This window comes from Eriocheir sinensis, chromosome 25, assembly GCF_024679095.1.
Source record: "Eriocheir sinensis breed Jianghai 21 chromosome 25, ASM2467909v1, whole genome shotgun sequence".
NCBI classification, from domain to species: domain Eukaryota; kingdom Metazoa; phylum Arthropoda; class Malacostraca; order Decapoda; family Varunidae; genus Eriocheir; species Eriocheir sinensis.
In genome coordinates, this window is record NC_066533.1 from 7,735,532 (window position 1) to 7,751,726 (window position 16,195).

The window sequence follows — 16,195 nt, forward strand, 5'->3', positions numbered from 1 at the left end:
TACAGTTTTGTGGTAATTGTTTTGACCTATGATAACAAAAATGCAAAACGTGTATGTGTTAGTATCCAATTCTCTCTCTCTCTCTCCATTTCTCTGCACACACACACACACACACACACACACACACACACACACACACACACACACACACACACACACAAAGACGGTCTCAAGGCGGCTTACCTTCCTCACGCTCTCATTAGCAGGTGAGGCAATTCATTATCTGGCTCAGGTGAAGCTAATGAATGCCGACAGGAGACAAAGGTGTATTACAGGTGAGAGAGAGAGAGAGAGAGAGAGAGAGAGAGAGAGAGAGAGAGAGAGAGAGAGAGAGAGAGAGAGAGAGAGAGAGAGAGAGAGAGAGAGAGAGAGAGAGAGAGAGAGAGAGAGAGAGAGAGAGAGAGAGAGAGAGAGAGAGAGAGAGAGAGAGAGAGAGAGAGAGAGAGAGAGAGAGAGAGAGAGAGAGAGAGAGAGAGAGAATACCTGAAAATGGATCGGTAATAGAAAAGAAATGAAAGGGCGAGATAGGATAAGATTGAATACGAAAAGAACACAGGAAGCAAAACTCAATGAAAAAAGGAAAATAAAAAAAAGATAACGGCATAAAATAATACCAACCCTAAAAAAAAAAAAACTTAAAAAAAATTACCCCATAAATTACGATAAATGAATCAAGCGTAGCGGCGAGAAACTTATAAACGAAAAAAAAACAGAAGGAAAAAAACACTCACATTTTTTCTACTTCGCGGGGAATGTAATAACAGGAAGCCAGCCACGCCCTCTTGCATTCACCGAGGTCATTAACTTTCCTTTGCATTTATTAACTGGGAAAGCTTTCAATTGCACTCCGGCTACACTGCAGTAAAACAACAACAACAACAACTACAACAACAACAACAACAACAACAACAACGATAATAGGAGACGGAGAAGAAATATAAAATGAGAGAAGTAGTAGATAGGAGAAAAGTTGATGATAAATAGATGGAAAAGAAGCTACAAATAAGGAAGAACAGCAATAATGACAAGGAGGATGCGATGAAGAGAAGCAAGAGAGAAGGAGAAGGAAGAGGAAGTAATGAAAGGAAAGGGGAATAGCAAATGAGGAGGAAATAGAAAAAAAAAGAAAGAGCAATGTATGAGAGATTTGTTAGAGGAGGAAAAGATATAGATGAATGAGAAGCAATGTAAAGATGAACAGGTGGGAAGCTAAGGAATCACACAGAGGAAATATAGATAAAGTAATAAGAGGGAGGAGAAAATAAGGAAAAAACCACTGAGATTAACGTGAGTACAAGGGGAAGAGACAGAAGTGTAAAGCAGAGAGACAAATAAAATGAGCGATGAGAAAAGGAAGGTAGAACAGATAAAAGAAAAAGAAAAGTGAAAAGAAAAATATGAGAAAATAACGAAAAATGAGAACGTGGGAAAGAGATAAAAATGTAGGAGAGAGAAACAAATAAAATGAGCGATGAGAAAAGGAAGGTAGAACAGATAAAAGAAAAAGAAAAGTGAAAAGAAAAATATGAGAAAATAACGAAAAATGAGAACGTGGGAAAGAGATAAAAATGTAGGAGAGAGAAACAAATAAAATGAGCGATGAGAAATGGAAGGTAGACAAGAAAGATAAATAAATTGAAAAGAAAAGCAATAAAAGATAAGGGAGCGGCGAGTAGCTGGGCTTTTTTTTGTAGCCTTTTTGTTGCCCTTGAGCCGTATCTTTTGATGTAAAAAAAAAGAGAGAAGAACCCAGATACAAAGAGCGAAAAGAAAGATGAAGTAAATCAGACGAGGAGCTGAAAAAGACAGGTTGAAGAAATTAAGGCAAAAGAAAAAAAAGAAAAGAAAAGAGAGAGACCATTAAGAAAAGCTGTAAAATGGTGAGAACGTGGGAAGAAGCTAAAGACAGTGTGAGGTGGAGAAGCAAGTAAGTGGAAGGAGGAAAAAAAAAAAAAAAAAAAAAAAAAGCTGAGAAAAATAGAGAAAAAAAAATGCTGAAAAAACTATATGTACTAAAAGCCAAAAAGAAGTTACAGTTCCGTTCGAAAAACTGTTATTATTTGTCTTATTATTCTTTCTTTCTCAGTTTCTTATAAAGACACACAATAATGAATTAAACGAAGTGAAAACAGAGGAGAGGCTTGAGACAGGTAAAATGAAAGCAAAATAATGTAAGTTCAAAAGCTACAGAAAGAGGAGATCAAAATATTAGCTGTTGATATAAATACCTACAACATATACTTGAGCCGAAATGAAAACTCGGAAAGGAAGTCTTATTTGGTGAAGTACAGACACTCAAAAAACTATCGTTACACATTCAGCACGATACAAACTGACACCAAGGACGAAGCCATTGAAAACAGGCTACTCATGTTGGTATCACTGCGTGTGTTGGGTGTGGGTTCACTTGCCTGAACCAAGTGAGCGGGACTCGTAAATTAAACAGTAGAATTTGAGCTGGCACAGTAACGCTTCATGAAACACACAGGTGGAGTCTTAGTCGAAGTTAATTGATCTGTGTTCTATGTAGCTATAATATTGTAGTGTTGGGGTGATGAAATTATGCTTTAACACCTCACACACAAGTGAAGAGTTAAAATTTCGTCAATTTAGGAAACAATATGATAAACAACTTGCGGTGATGAGTCACTCAGGATTCGGATATCAGTGTGAATTCCAGTGACTGATCGCCACATACGGCTCCACTGAGCCGTAAGACTTAGCTAACACTTATGATAGATTTATAGTGGATTATGAACTTGACTTATCACCCAAATGGTAAGATAACGTTGGCATTGGTTTCACTAGTATAGCATGCACTTCACGGTATTCGCTCGTCTCGAAACAATCATGGAATGCACCCAATACGATTAAATCTCTAATAATTCTCGGCGAGTCATTATACCAACATGTTAGACAAATTAACTCCTGCATGCAAGCTATTTGATAAATTACTCTTCTCCAGAGACGGCTAATTTGGGCAATTCAAAACGCCCGCGCCAAATTCCTTATTCTTCAACTTTAAAATGTTCGCAAAGTTCCTACTTGTTTATTAGGCAATGATTCAGCACAAGAGAGAAGGGTAGCCCAGGAGTAGATTGAAACAACCTGTATAAGTCCATGCTGCTCTGTTTAAACTTTATCTTTCTTACCAGCAATGCTTTTAGCGTTGCAATTTAAAGTTGTTATTATTTTTCTGATGCCCCACAACTTGTTCATGAAAGAAAAGACACGTTCATTGGAAGCATTAGTTCCAGGATGGCACATTATGAACTGAACTATATCTGACATGGGAGAATACTTCTACCCACCGCTGTTACGTATATCATATGAGCATTATTGTTTAATATATATAATTTGTGAATATAAAGCTTAAACAAGTGGCACTCAAATCACTCCGTTAATATTATGGTGATATCTGGTATCTCAGTGTCTCTATACTGTTATATGTATGTGTATATCTCAATAAATGTATCAAATCAAATCAAATCTCTATCCCTCCCTTACGGGGGTACTGTCCTGCTCCTCCCAGCAGAGCTGAGGTGGTGGGGGTGATCGCACTCTTACCAACCCTGCCGAGATTACCGGGTTGCTCAGTGTGAAATTCGTCGGACCCACTGTAACGATAGTTTTTTGAGTGTGTTACGTAGATTAAACAGGTATGGTGGATTACAGGTGACGTTGGTATGGGAAGATATGAATAGGGGTTCTTAGAATACGTGGGGGAAACGAATGTAAAAGTGCTTCTGAAGGGCTGTAGGGAGAGAAATTAATACTTGAAAACGCTGTGATGTGTTGCCTGGGAAGGTTGGAAAGGTGAGTCAGATTAAAGCACCGTGAATATGACGCAGGCAGATGAGTAACAATATGAGGTGTGGCAAGAAAAAAAAAAAGTGCTTAAAATATATTATATTGTGACACTCAAAGTTTGAAAAAAGTATATAAAAATGAGTAGGAAGCTATGAAATAAGAAAATATGTATAAGTCCCTATACTATATTACGCACTGAGAAAATACAATCTTAATAACATGTGACATAGAGATAATAACACCTACAAATAAGGACATGTTGAACAGACAGAACTAAGGCGATAACTGTTGGAATATAGAGGAAATATGAGAGAAGAAAGACAAACGTGAAAAAAAAGATAGAGAAAAGTACCGAGAGCTGGTGCGTAGAGAAAATTATCATCTAAAAATAGACAAGTAGAGTGGGCAGGTGCTAAATCCATAAAAGGTAAGAAAATATGAAATGAAAGGCAGAAGTGAAAAAAAATATATAATGCTTACAAAATGCATGAGCAAATAACTCCCGTAAATAAGAGCAGGTAGAGTGCACAGGTAGGAAACCATAACAAGGTAAAAACAGTTAGCGAGCAGGCACTGAAAGGTAAAGTAATTAAGAGCTGAAGTACACATCCAAACTTAGAACAGGGGAGCACAACAACAGGGGAAAGTTAGGATGAAAAACACCGGGAACACAACAGAGAGAGAGAGAGAGAGAGAGAGAGAGAGAGAGAGAGAGAGAGAGAGAGAGAGAGAGAGAGAGAGAGAGAGAGAGAGAGAGAGAGAGAGAGAGAGAGAGAGAGAGAGAGAGAGAGAGAGAGAGAGAGAGAGAGAGAGAGAGAGAGAGAGAGAGAGAGAGAGAGAGAGAGAGAGAGAGAGAGAGAGAGAGAGAGAGAGAGAGAGAGAGAGAGAGAGAGAGAGAGAGAGAGAGAGAGAGAGAGAGAGAGAGAGAGAGAGAGAGAGAGAGAGAGAGAGAGAGAGAGAGAGAGAGAGAGAGAGAGAGAGAGAGAGAGAGAGAGAGAGAGAGAGAGAGAGAGAGAGAGAGAGAGAGAGAGAGAGAGAGAGAGAGAGAGAGAGAGAGAGAGAGAGAGAGAGAGAGAGAGAGAGAGAGAGAGAGAGAGAGAGAGAGAGAGAGAGAGAGAGAGAGAGAGAGAGAGAGAGAGAGAGAGAGAGTGTGTTTCTAGGCCAGCAAAATGCCTACTACGAACAGTTCAGTGGCGCACAGGCAGCGTAATAGTGAAATAAGAATAGTATCTGCCAATTTAAGGGGATTCCATACTAACATTGGTGAGCTCACACATCAGTATGTGATAAAAAATAATGCCGATGTAGTATTTCTGAGTGAAACTTTTCTAAATGACACAGTGCCTGAAAACTATGCTAGAATTAAAGGCTACTCTAAGTGGTACAGAAAAGATCGATCATCACAAGGAGGTTGTGCCACAAGGAGTCACTGAGTGTACAACTTATAGAGTATGACATTCCTGAAAACTTAGAAATAATCTTGTTCAAAATAATAAACAATAAAGACCTCCGGCACAAGGTCCTGCTGTCTTCAACTTTTATTAAATAACATTGATAATATTATGACTGTAAACAAGTGTGACAACATTATTATAGTAGGGGACCTAAATCAGCGCACAGCACAAAGGGAGTTCGACAACTTACTAGCAGTGTACGACTTGGACAACTATGTTAACTTCCCCACACACAGCTCCGGATCCTCGCTGGATCCTGTCGTCACTGACCTCCCTCCAAACACTGTGCAATGCCACCCGCTGGGCTATGTGGGTACCTCAGATCATGTGGCCGTTCTCGCCAAGGTGGCATAGGAGAGCACCACAAGGACTCTGTGGTGCTGGGGGGCAGCTGACTGGGGGAGGCTGCGCACAGCCCTGCAACAGCTGGATTGGGACGCGGTTCTGAGTGGCAGGGTGGAGCAGCAGGTGCACCAGTTCACTGAAGCAGTCCTCAAGGAGCAACACCTGTGGGTGCCACACCGCGAGTACAGATCCAAGCCGTCCGACCAGCCGTGGTTGAGGTGTCGTGCAGCATCAGACGCCAAACACCGCGCTTGGCTAACGTATAAGCGTAACCCCACAGCCTACAACAAGAGGAGGTACAGCACAGCAGCCCAAATGCAAGACGCCCAGGCCTGGGCTAAGGCCCCATGGGTGACTGCCACAAAAAAAAACTAAAAGGAGGCCAGATAGGGAGTAAGCAGTGGTGGCACCTGGTTAAGGAACATCAGGGTGAGGTGCAAGAAGGCATGGTTCCGTCCTTGAGAAGAGGGGATGGTACCATGGCACTGAACAATAAAGAAAAAGTAGAGTTGTTTGCCAAGACTTTTGCTGCCAACATGACCGTCCCTCACCCAGAAATCGATGCACCGACTCTCCCTTCAGTTCGACACGATAAGTTGACAAGCCTCTCAACAACTGAGGTGGAGGTGTATCTGGCAGTGAAGGCCTGAGACGCAGATAAGGCTGTTGGCCCGGACAATATCAGCCCCGCCTCCTGCGTCAGTGTGCCAAGGAACTCCAAGATATGCAACCACTGCTTACATACCTCCACCTGGCCGCAGACTTGGAAGACTAGCCATGTTGTTCCTGTACACAAGAAGAACGACCGAACGGACGTGAGGAAATACAGACCGGTTTCCCCCCTATCAGCAGTGGCAAAAGTGTTGGAGGGAATAGTGGCTGAGCGGTTCATCAGACATCTGGATAGGCACTATCTGTTGAGTGCCAGGCAATTTGGCTTCATGAAAAACCGGTCAGCAGCCGATCTACACTTACTACTATTCAGCGATGGAGTTGAGCTGGACCAAGGAAGAGCCACTGCTGTTCTGGCACTTGACATTGAGGGGGCTTTTGACCGGGTGTGGCACACCGCCCTATTAGAAAAAATGAGAGCAGCCGGATTGAAGGGGAAAGCTTCTGTGCCTGATGAAGGATTACTTGGAGAAACGCCACCTTCAAGGGGTCCTGAATGGGCACAAGTCCTCCCCACAACGTATCCACGCCGGCGTGCCACAAGGCAGTATCGTCGGGCCGCTACTATGGAACATATACATAAATGACATCCTCCATCTTGTTCCTAGTGCCAAACCGTTCGCCGATGACATCACTGTGACTCAGGAGGAGAAGACCAGGCAGCACGCCAACTAAGGGCCACACTCCGACGAATTGCAGACTGGGGGAGTAGGTGACAGGTGAAGTTTGTCCCAGCAAAAACACAGCTGCTGATAGTGGTCAGGACATCTGTCGATCTCCAGCTTAAATTCGTTGGACTCAAGCTGGCGCCACGTGAGGAAGTGGAGGTGCTGGGCCTCACATATGACTCCAGGTTGACCTTTCGCACGCACATCCAGCAGCTGGCAAGGGCAGCCTCACGGGAGCTGACGTCCCTACGCAGAATCTCCTGGCTGATGGACAGTCGAGGGTGCGAGGTCTTATACAAGGCCCAACTGATCCTCCCTTGAGTATTCGTGCCTAACGTGGGGAGCTGCCAGTACCCATCTCGCGCTCCTCGACAAGATCCAGGAGAGGGCGGAGGATCATCGCGGATCGACAACCGGAGCACCTACCGACCCTGCAGACCCTCCAACACCGGCGAGACGTGGCCTCACCACTCTATACAAAATACAGCAGGAGGGAGTGGACTGAGGACGCTGCGCCAGCCGGAGCGGGAGGTGACAGCCACCACCCGGTCAGCGGAGGCGGCACCCACGGCTCTGGTGGTACAGCGATGCCGGACAGCTCACTACCAGAGGCAGTTTATAAACACTTACGTGCAGACATGGAACCGTCTCCTTGCGTCCGGTCAGTTGCCTCAGCAGTTCACACACCGGCAACAATATAAACTGTTTGTGAACCAGTGGCTGAACAATTTGTGAACAGGTTAGCAGATAGGGGATTCGAAATATGTTCCCTTTAGCCTAGAAACTAGTGCCGCCTTATAATGTAATGTTATAGGTACTGGGCCCTGATGTAACTGTCTGTGTAAATAAAAAAAGAGAGAGAGAGAGAGAGAGAGAGAGAGAGAGAGAGAGAGAGAGAGAGAGAGAGAGAGAGAGAGAGAGAGAGAGAGAGAGAGAGAGAGAGAGAGAGAGAGAGAGAGAGAGAGAGAGAGAGAGAGAGAGAGAGAGAGAGAGAGAGAGAGAGAGAGAGAGAGAGAGAGAGAGAGAGAGAGAGAGAGAGTGTGTGTGTGTGGGTGTGGGTGTTAGAGCACAAAACGAGACGAAAAAAAAAATGTGAATAGTCGTGAAGGCTACAAAGTGTATTTAAAAAGTTAGTTAAGCGCCATCTCAGCGAAATAAAAATAATGAAATAATGCCACGAAAACAATAAATAAGAAGTAAGTCAACGTAGAAGAACAAAATAGAAAGAAAAATGTATCCTGTATGAAAGGATGTCTCAAATAAGGCTAGTTTTCAGTTGTATATCCTAATACAGTTAATGTAAAACGTGCCAGGAAAACAAATAGAGGGAAGAAGTTAGGTCAGAGTAAAAGAATTATAACAAAAATGCTTTCAGTATGGAAGAAAGCTTGAACTATGAGTAGTTTTCAATAGTATGTCCCGAAAAGAGTTTGTGAACGAAAAGTGTCAAAAAAGCAATGGAAGGGAGGAATTCAAGTCACCGTAAATAAAAAAAGTAAATGAAGAATCAAAGTGTAGAAAAAAGACACGTGAAACAGAGTCAGCTTCCCAATTTATCAGCGAATTTAAAAGAAAGGAAATTAACTGATACATAATAAATAAGCAGAGAAAAGCCAGACATAAGAAAAGGTAAAACATCCAAAGAATGGTTGGTTAAATACGACATCATTCAGACTTGAATAAAAAGGGTAGAATGACGTTGAATATATAAGTAAAACGATAAAATCTTTGATCTCCTTTTCCTGTGAAGTTATATAAAAATTTGATCAAACGTGAAAAAAGTAACAGTCTCTCTCTCTCTCTCAAATCTTCACAGGAAAAGGAGATCAAAGATTTTATCGTTTTACTTATATATTCGACGTCATTCTACCCCTTTTATTCAAGTCTGAATGATGTCTTATTTAACCAACCTTTCTTTAGATGTTTTACCCGCAAGTACCACCACCTTTTCCCGCAAGTACCACCACCTCTATTACCAAGCCTCTAGATAACTTAAAAATTCTTAGTTTCAATGCGCGTAGCCTAAAAAACAAATTTGATGAACTGAGATGTCTTGCTTTAACAGAAAATTTTGACATAATTGCTATAACCGAAACATTTATCGACACCACAAATATTGATTTAAGTTCCGAATACAACAGAGATGGCTACAGACTCTTCAACAAAGATCGTGTAAACCGTAGAGGCGGTGGCGTCGCCCTTTATGTCAAAAGCTATTTGCAACCCACTGACAAAACACCGGGAAACAGTAATATTGAGCATTTGTGCGTGCGAGTAAACATTGCAAAAGTCAATTTAAATATATCTGTCACCTACAGACCTCCCGGGCAATCACTCGATGACGACCTTGAAATGTACAGCGTCTTAAGGCAGTCACTTAATAACAACGAGTCACTGATATTAGGAGACTTTAACCTCCCCCATATCGATTGGGCGACACTGTCAGGTACAGAAGGCGAGTCACATAGAATGATCGAATTTCTAGAAGAAAATTATCTAAGCCAAATGGTTTCTGAGCCAACTCGACAAAATAATATACTCGACCTTGTTATAACGACCCAAGATAACCTAGTCAGTAGTGTCACGGTAGGAGAACACCTCGGTTCTTGCGATCATAAATTAGTGCGCGTCGACATTAGAGCTCAATCATCAGTGACTGAAAATAAAGTAAAGGTGCCCAATTTCAAAAGAGCTAACTTCGTAGAAATCCGACAAAAACTAACAGAAATACAACTATCAGATGACGGCAACGTAGATGAAGCCTGGCTAAGCCTTAAAAATCACTTACTCACTCAGCAGAACACATTCGTCCCCTTGTGCGAGAATCGAATTAACACTAATAAAAGCCCACCGTGGTTTAATAGCGAAATTAAACAATCAGTCAATGAGAGAAAATTGTTTTACAGGTTAAAGAAAGAACAAAGCACGCCCGAAAACATTAGACTTTATAATGATGCCAGGCGACGAGCAAAAAGACTAGTAGGTCAGGCAAAGCGTAGATATGAAGAAAATATTGCAGCCAACTGTAAAAATAATCCGAAATCTTTCTTCAGTTACATAAACAACAGAAAGGCGATCAAAAGTGGTATTGGACCTTTAACAAACAGCGACGGTGCACTAGTGACTGACAGCCAACACATTGCAAACCTCCTAAACAATTACTTTTCCTCGGTGTTTAATACTAACAGTCTTCCTCTCGCTACCAACAACACCAGTACTATTGTAAATCTCGAGCATGCATTGCCTAATTTTGAAATAACAACCGATGAAGTCCTTAAAGCTCTCCATTCACTGAAAACAAATAAAAGTCCCGGACCCGACAAAGTATATCCTATACTGCTTAAAGAAACAAAGAGCGAAATACTCTCCTCCCTCACTACCGTATTCAATATGTCCTTGCGACAAGGCATCGTCCCTTCGGATTGGAAAAAGGCTAACGGGACACCGATTTTTAAGAAAGGAGACAAAAAAATACCATGTAACTACCGACCCATTAGTCTAACTTCAATTGTAGGTAAGCTACTCAAGAGCATAATTAGAGACAAAATTGTGAGTTACCTCGAAAGCCACTCATTAATTGGGGACTCACAACATGGCTTCCGAAACAAAAGATCCTGCCTATCAAACCTATTAACCTTTTATAACGATCTCTTCTCAATTTATGACGTAACCAAATCAGTGGACGTAGTCTATCTTGATTTCCAGAAAGCGTTTGATAAAGTCCCACATCATAAATTACTTTATAAATTAAAGCAAATAGGCATTGACGGTCAAGTAAGCCAATGGATCGCGAATTGGTTGAGCAACAGACAACAAAGAGTAGTGATTGACGGATTAAACTCAGAGTGGGCGCCGGTCACTAGTGGCGTCCCTCAGGGCTCGGTTCTTGGCCCAGCGCTCTTCATTATTTACATCAACGACGTGGATGTTGGACTCAATAGTCACATTAGTAAATTTGCAGACGACACAAAGATTGGTAACTCGGTTCTCACTGACGAAGACAGGCAAAGCCTCCAAGAGGATTTGCACAAAATTTCAGCTTGGTCGGATAAATGGGAGATGCCCTTTAACGTAGACAAGTGCCAGGTCCTTCAAGTTGGAACAAAAAATAAGAAGTTCGATTACGAAATACGCGGCGTTAAACTCACAAGTGTTCAATGCGTTAAGGACCTGGGGATTAAAATCGCGTCAAACCTCAAATTCTCACATCAATGCATCGATGCAGCAAATAAAGCGAACAGAATGTTGGGCCTCATTAAAATAAACTTTTTATTCAAAAATAAAGATGTAATACTTCCGCTCTACAATAGTTTAGTCAGACCCCACAAGGAATATGCGGTACAGTTTCGGTCTCCCCACCATGCAAAGGACATTGCTAAACTAGAAGGTGTTCAGCGTCGAGCAACAAAAATGATCCCTTCCTTGCGCAACAAATCCTACGAAGAAAGGCTTTCCACCCTTAACATGTTCTCTCTTGAGAAACGTCGCCTCCGAGGAAAACTGATCGAATGTTTTAAAATACTTAATGGTTTCACGAATGTAGACAGAAGAAAATTGTTTATGATCGATGACACTTTGCGAACGAGGAACAATGGCACAAAACTCAAATGTAGACAAGTAAATTCAGACTGCACCAAATTTTTCTTCACCAACGTTGTAGTGCGAGAATGGAACAAGCTCCCACCATCAGTGGTCCAGTGTAACACGATTGACTCCTTTAAAAACAAGCTCGACCGTCACTTCCTTGAACTTAATATTAACTAGAGTAGAAAAGCAACGTTTTGGAGCCACCTGATTAATGCAAAATCACTTAGGTTTAAGGACAGACCACCTAGTCTGGACCATGGGGTCTGTGTGGTCTGATTTTCTATGTAATCTCTCTCTCTCTCTCTCTCTCTCTAACCATTTATTCATCCATCCATCCATCTCAGTAAGTCAGTCAATCAACCTATCTATAAGCCTTTATCTATCTATCTAACTAAATATCTATCTCTCTGCCTGTCCGTGAATATCATTAAGTTAAAAATATTCTTTACCATAACGTCTCCACAATAAGTACCAGACTACACTTTTCTATTCTAGCTCAAATAGATTATAAGTAAGTTTCAGCGATGTTAAGGAAGGGAAGGAGGGAGGCAAGGAAGATACAGGGTTAGGAAGGGGGAAAGGAAAAGGGGGTAGAAGTGAAGAAGTGGGGGGAGCAGGAGGAGGAGAGAGAGAAATAGAGAGAAACAGATCCTTATTTTCACACTTTTGTGTAAGTGTGTGTGTGTGTGTAAACAAGCGTCATACAGACAAAGAAACGGTTAAACACTGAGAAAAACCTGAGCTTATCCTCTTGTATCTCCTCCTCCTCCTCCTCCTCCTCTTCCTCCTCCTCGACAAATAATCAGCCAAGTCAACCAATCACAGGCCGAGTAGCTTCAAAACAGAGGCGAGTCGTTGCTTCTGATTGGACGAAGCGATTCACTCAAGGGCCAATGAGCGGCGTCCTTGAGAGTCTTCAGGTGGACGCCAGGTAAACAGACTTAATTACGACCAGGTAACCGAGAGAGAGAGAGAGAGAGAGAGAGAGAGAGAGAGAGAGAGAGAGAGAGAGAGAGAGAGAGAGAGAGAGAGAGAGAGAGAGAGAGAGAGAGAGAGAGAGAGAGAGAGAGAGAGAGAGAGAGAGAGAGAGAGAGAGAGAGAGAGAGAGAGAGAGAGAGAGAGAGAGAGAGAGAGAGAAAGTTGGACAGACCTCTAATATAATCTCATTAGTCGCCATTACGTCGCTTAATTACCCATAACCAAGCCAGATGAGACAAGAGATTCGCAGTTAAACTATTTCCCTCAAAGTTGAATTAATTACAACGTTATTACAAAGAGCAACAGCATGGAAAGAACAACAACAACACTAACAGTTAAATTAACATGAATGAGAGAAAGAGGGGAGAGAGAGAGAGAGAGAGAGAGAGAGAGAGAGAGAGAGAGAGAGAGAGAGAGAGAGAGAGAGAGAGAGAGAGAGAGAGAGAGAGAGAGAGAGAGAGAGAGAGAGAGAGAGAGTAAAGAGAAGTTGGAGAAGGCATAACGGAGGAAAAAAAGAGGGGATACAAGGAGGAAGGGAAGAAGGGGAAGAGGAAGAAAAAGAGAAGAGGAGAAGGGGAGGAAGAATAAAGGAGGTGGTGTTGGTGGTGGTAAAAGAGGGAAGGAAAGGTGAGGCAAGAGAGAAGAGATAGATAATAGATAAATAGAAAAATAGATAGATATAGATAGGTAAACGGATAGATAGATACATAGCGAGAGAGAGAGAGAGAGAGAGAGAGAGAGAGAGAGAGAGAGAGAGAGAGAGAGAGAGAGAGAGAGAGAGAGAGAGAGAGAGAGAGAGAGAGAGAGAGAGAGAAAGAGAGCGAGAGAGAGAGAGAGAGAGAGAGAGAGAGAGAGAGAGAGAGAGAGAGAGAGAGAGAGAGAGAGAGAGAGAGAGAGAGAGAGAGAGAGAGAGAGAGAGAGAGAGAGAGAGAGAGAGAGAGAGAGAGAGAGAGTTATTAATGTACGATGGATAAAGTGGAAACGGTCGTAATGTTATATGAAAAAAAGACATATTTATGGCAAACTAAGAATCCTTCATGACAGAACAAGACAACCCACTCAGTGCCCTTAGGAGGAGGAGGAGGAGGAGGAGGAGGAGGAGGAGGAGGAGGGATAAAGAAAAAGAAGAATAAGAGGAGGAAATAGTAGTCGTTATGAAAAAAAGAGAAGGTGAAATACAAGGGGAAAGCCGTATCACACAATTAACGTGAAATATGTAAAATTATGGCCAAGGTTTAATAGAGAACAGCGGAGGAAGAAGAGAAAGGGAAAGAAAGAAAGAGGAGGAAGAGGAAGAAAGAGGAGGTAGTGGTGTGCGTGGTAGCAAGACAAAAAGAAAGAAGCGTACAAAGGGAATACAATAATCTACGTTCTGCATAAAATACAAAAGTTAGGAGACCATAAAGTAAGGAGAACGGAGTGGAGAAAAAGATAGACGAAAGGAATATAAAAAAAGATAAAAAGAAGCAGAGAAAACGGACAAATCAAGGCGAGTGATAATAAAGATAAGAATAAAGAATACAATAATCTACGTTCTGCATAAAATACAAAAGTTAGGGGACCATAAAGTAAGGAAAACGGAGTGGAGAAAAAGAGAGACGAGAGGAGTATAAAAAAAGATAAAAATAAATGAAAAAGGCAAATAAAGGCGAGGGATAGTAAAGATATGAATAAAGGACATGGAAGGAAAAAATTAGATACGAGGAGAAAGATGTATGAGGAAAAGAAGTTAAATAAAATGAGAAGAAAGAGAATAATTAGTGAAAGGACAGCGGAAATGGGAACAGGAAAAGAACATTAAAAAAAGGGAGAAAATAGAGGAAGAGAAGGCAAAGCAAAGGAAAAGAGAAGAAAATAAAGGTGAAAGGAGGAAGGAGGAGGAAAAAGAAAACGTAAAAGCAAAAGGAGAAGAAGGAGCTAGTGGGAAAAGGAAACGGAGGAGGAGAAGAAGAAAACGAAGGAGGAAGAGGACGAGGAGAAAGAGGAGGAGGAGGAAACATGGAAACATGGAAACATGGACTAGCAGGCAGCAGAAAGCCTGTTGGTTCATTACTAGGTTGTTGCCTCAGATTAATGAATTAATCTGCCACAGTGAGTGTTTTGTAGGAAGGATTTTACTTGTGTGTACCACTCTTGGGAACGTTCAGTTCACACCTGTTGCAGCAAAGTGGCGATCAATGCGTTTGAAGGAGTTGATGGTTTCTGCAGGAAGGCTGTTCCAGTGGCGAACACTCTATTCGAGAAATAACTCCTGCCGATGTCGGTATTGCTTTTTCTCTTTGCTTGGATTCAGGTTAGTTTGTTTGAAGAGGTTAGTTTGTGATCAACGTTGCTGAGCTTGTTCAGGTACTTAAAGCTTGTTCATCTCCCCGCAGTCGTCTCTTTTCCAACGTGAAGAGGTTGAGTCGCTCGAGTCGTTCTTCATAGGGTTTCGTCCTCAGTGATGGTATCATCTTCGTGGCGCGGCGCTGTACTCTCTCAAGTAGTTCAATGTCTTTCCTGTAATTAGGAGACCAGAATTGCACGGCGTATTCCAGGTGGGGCCTTACCAGCGAAGCGAAGCGAGGAGGAGGAGGAGGAGGAGGGGGAAGCCTAAAGCCACATAACTAGCAATGACAATAAAATAAAATGAATCAGATGAAAATGCGAAGACGAGATTGAACAGAGGAAGAGGAGGAGAAGGAAGAAGAGGAGGAAGAGGAGACGGAAGAAGGAAGAAGAGGAGGAAGAGAAGAAGGAAGAAGGAAGAAGAGGAGGAAGAGGAGAAGGAAGAAGGAAGAAGAGGAGGAAGAGGAGAAGGAAGAAGGAAGAAGAGGAGGAATAGGAGAAGGAAGAAGGAAGAAGAGGAGGAAGAGAAGCAGGAAGAAGGAAGAAGAGGAGGAATAGGAGAAGGAAGAAGGAAGAAGGAAGAAGAGGGGAGGGAAGAAGGAAGAAGAGGAGGAAGAGAAGAAGGAAGAAGGAAGAAGAGGAAGAAGAGAAGAAGGAAGAAGGAAGAAGAGGAGGAAGAGGAGAAGGAAGAAGAGGGAGAAGAGGAGAAGGAAGAAGGAAGAAGAGGAGGAAGAGAAGCAGGAAGAAGGAAGAAGAGGAGGAATAGGAGAAGGAAGAAGGAAGAAGAGGAAGAAGAGGAGAAGGAAGAAGGAAGAAGAGGAGGAAGAGGAAAAGGAAGAAGGAAGAAGAGGAGGAAGAGGAGAAGGAGAAGAAAGAAGAGGAGGAAGAGGAAAAGGAAGAAGGAAGAAGAGGAGGAAGAGGAAAAGTAAGAAGGAAGAAGAGGAAGAAGAGGAAAAGGAAGAAGGAAGAAGAGGAGGACGAGGAGGAGAGAGAGAACCAAAGCCACATAACTTCCAATGAAAAATAAATACAAATAAAAAAAAAAAAAAAACACACAGTAGACAGGATGGAGCATTAAGTCGCAGCGATGAGATAATGTCAAATATAGTAAGAGAAGGAGAAGGATGAAGGGGAGAGAGAGGGAGAGAGAGAGACAATCAGTTAAGGTTTCGTGAAAGGCAATATAAAAAACGTTAAGTATGAGATGGGCCTTAAAAGCAGTGCACCCATACCTATCTATCTATCTATCTATCTATCTATCTACCTGTCCATCTAGAACAGAAAATATGTATACAGGAGAGTCAGAGGGTTTGAGAGAGAGAATGGAGGACACGAGGAAGGGAGAATAAAATA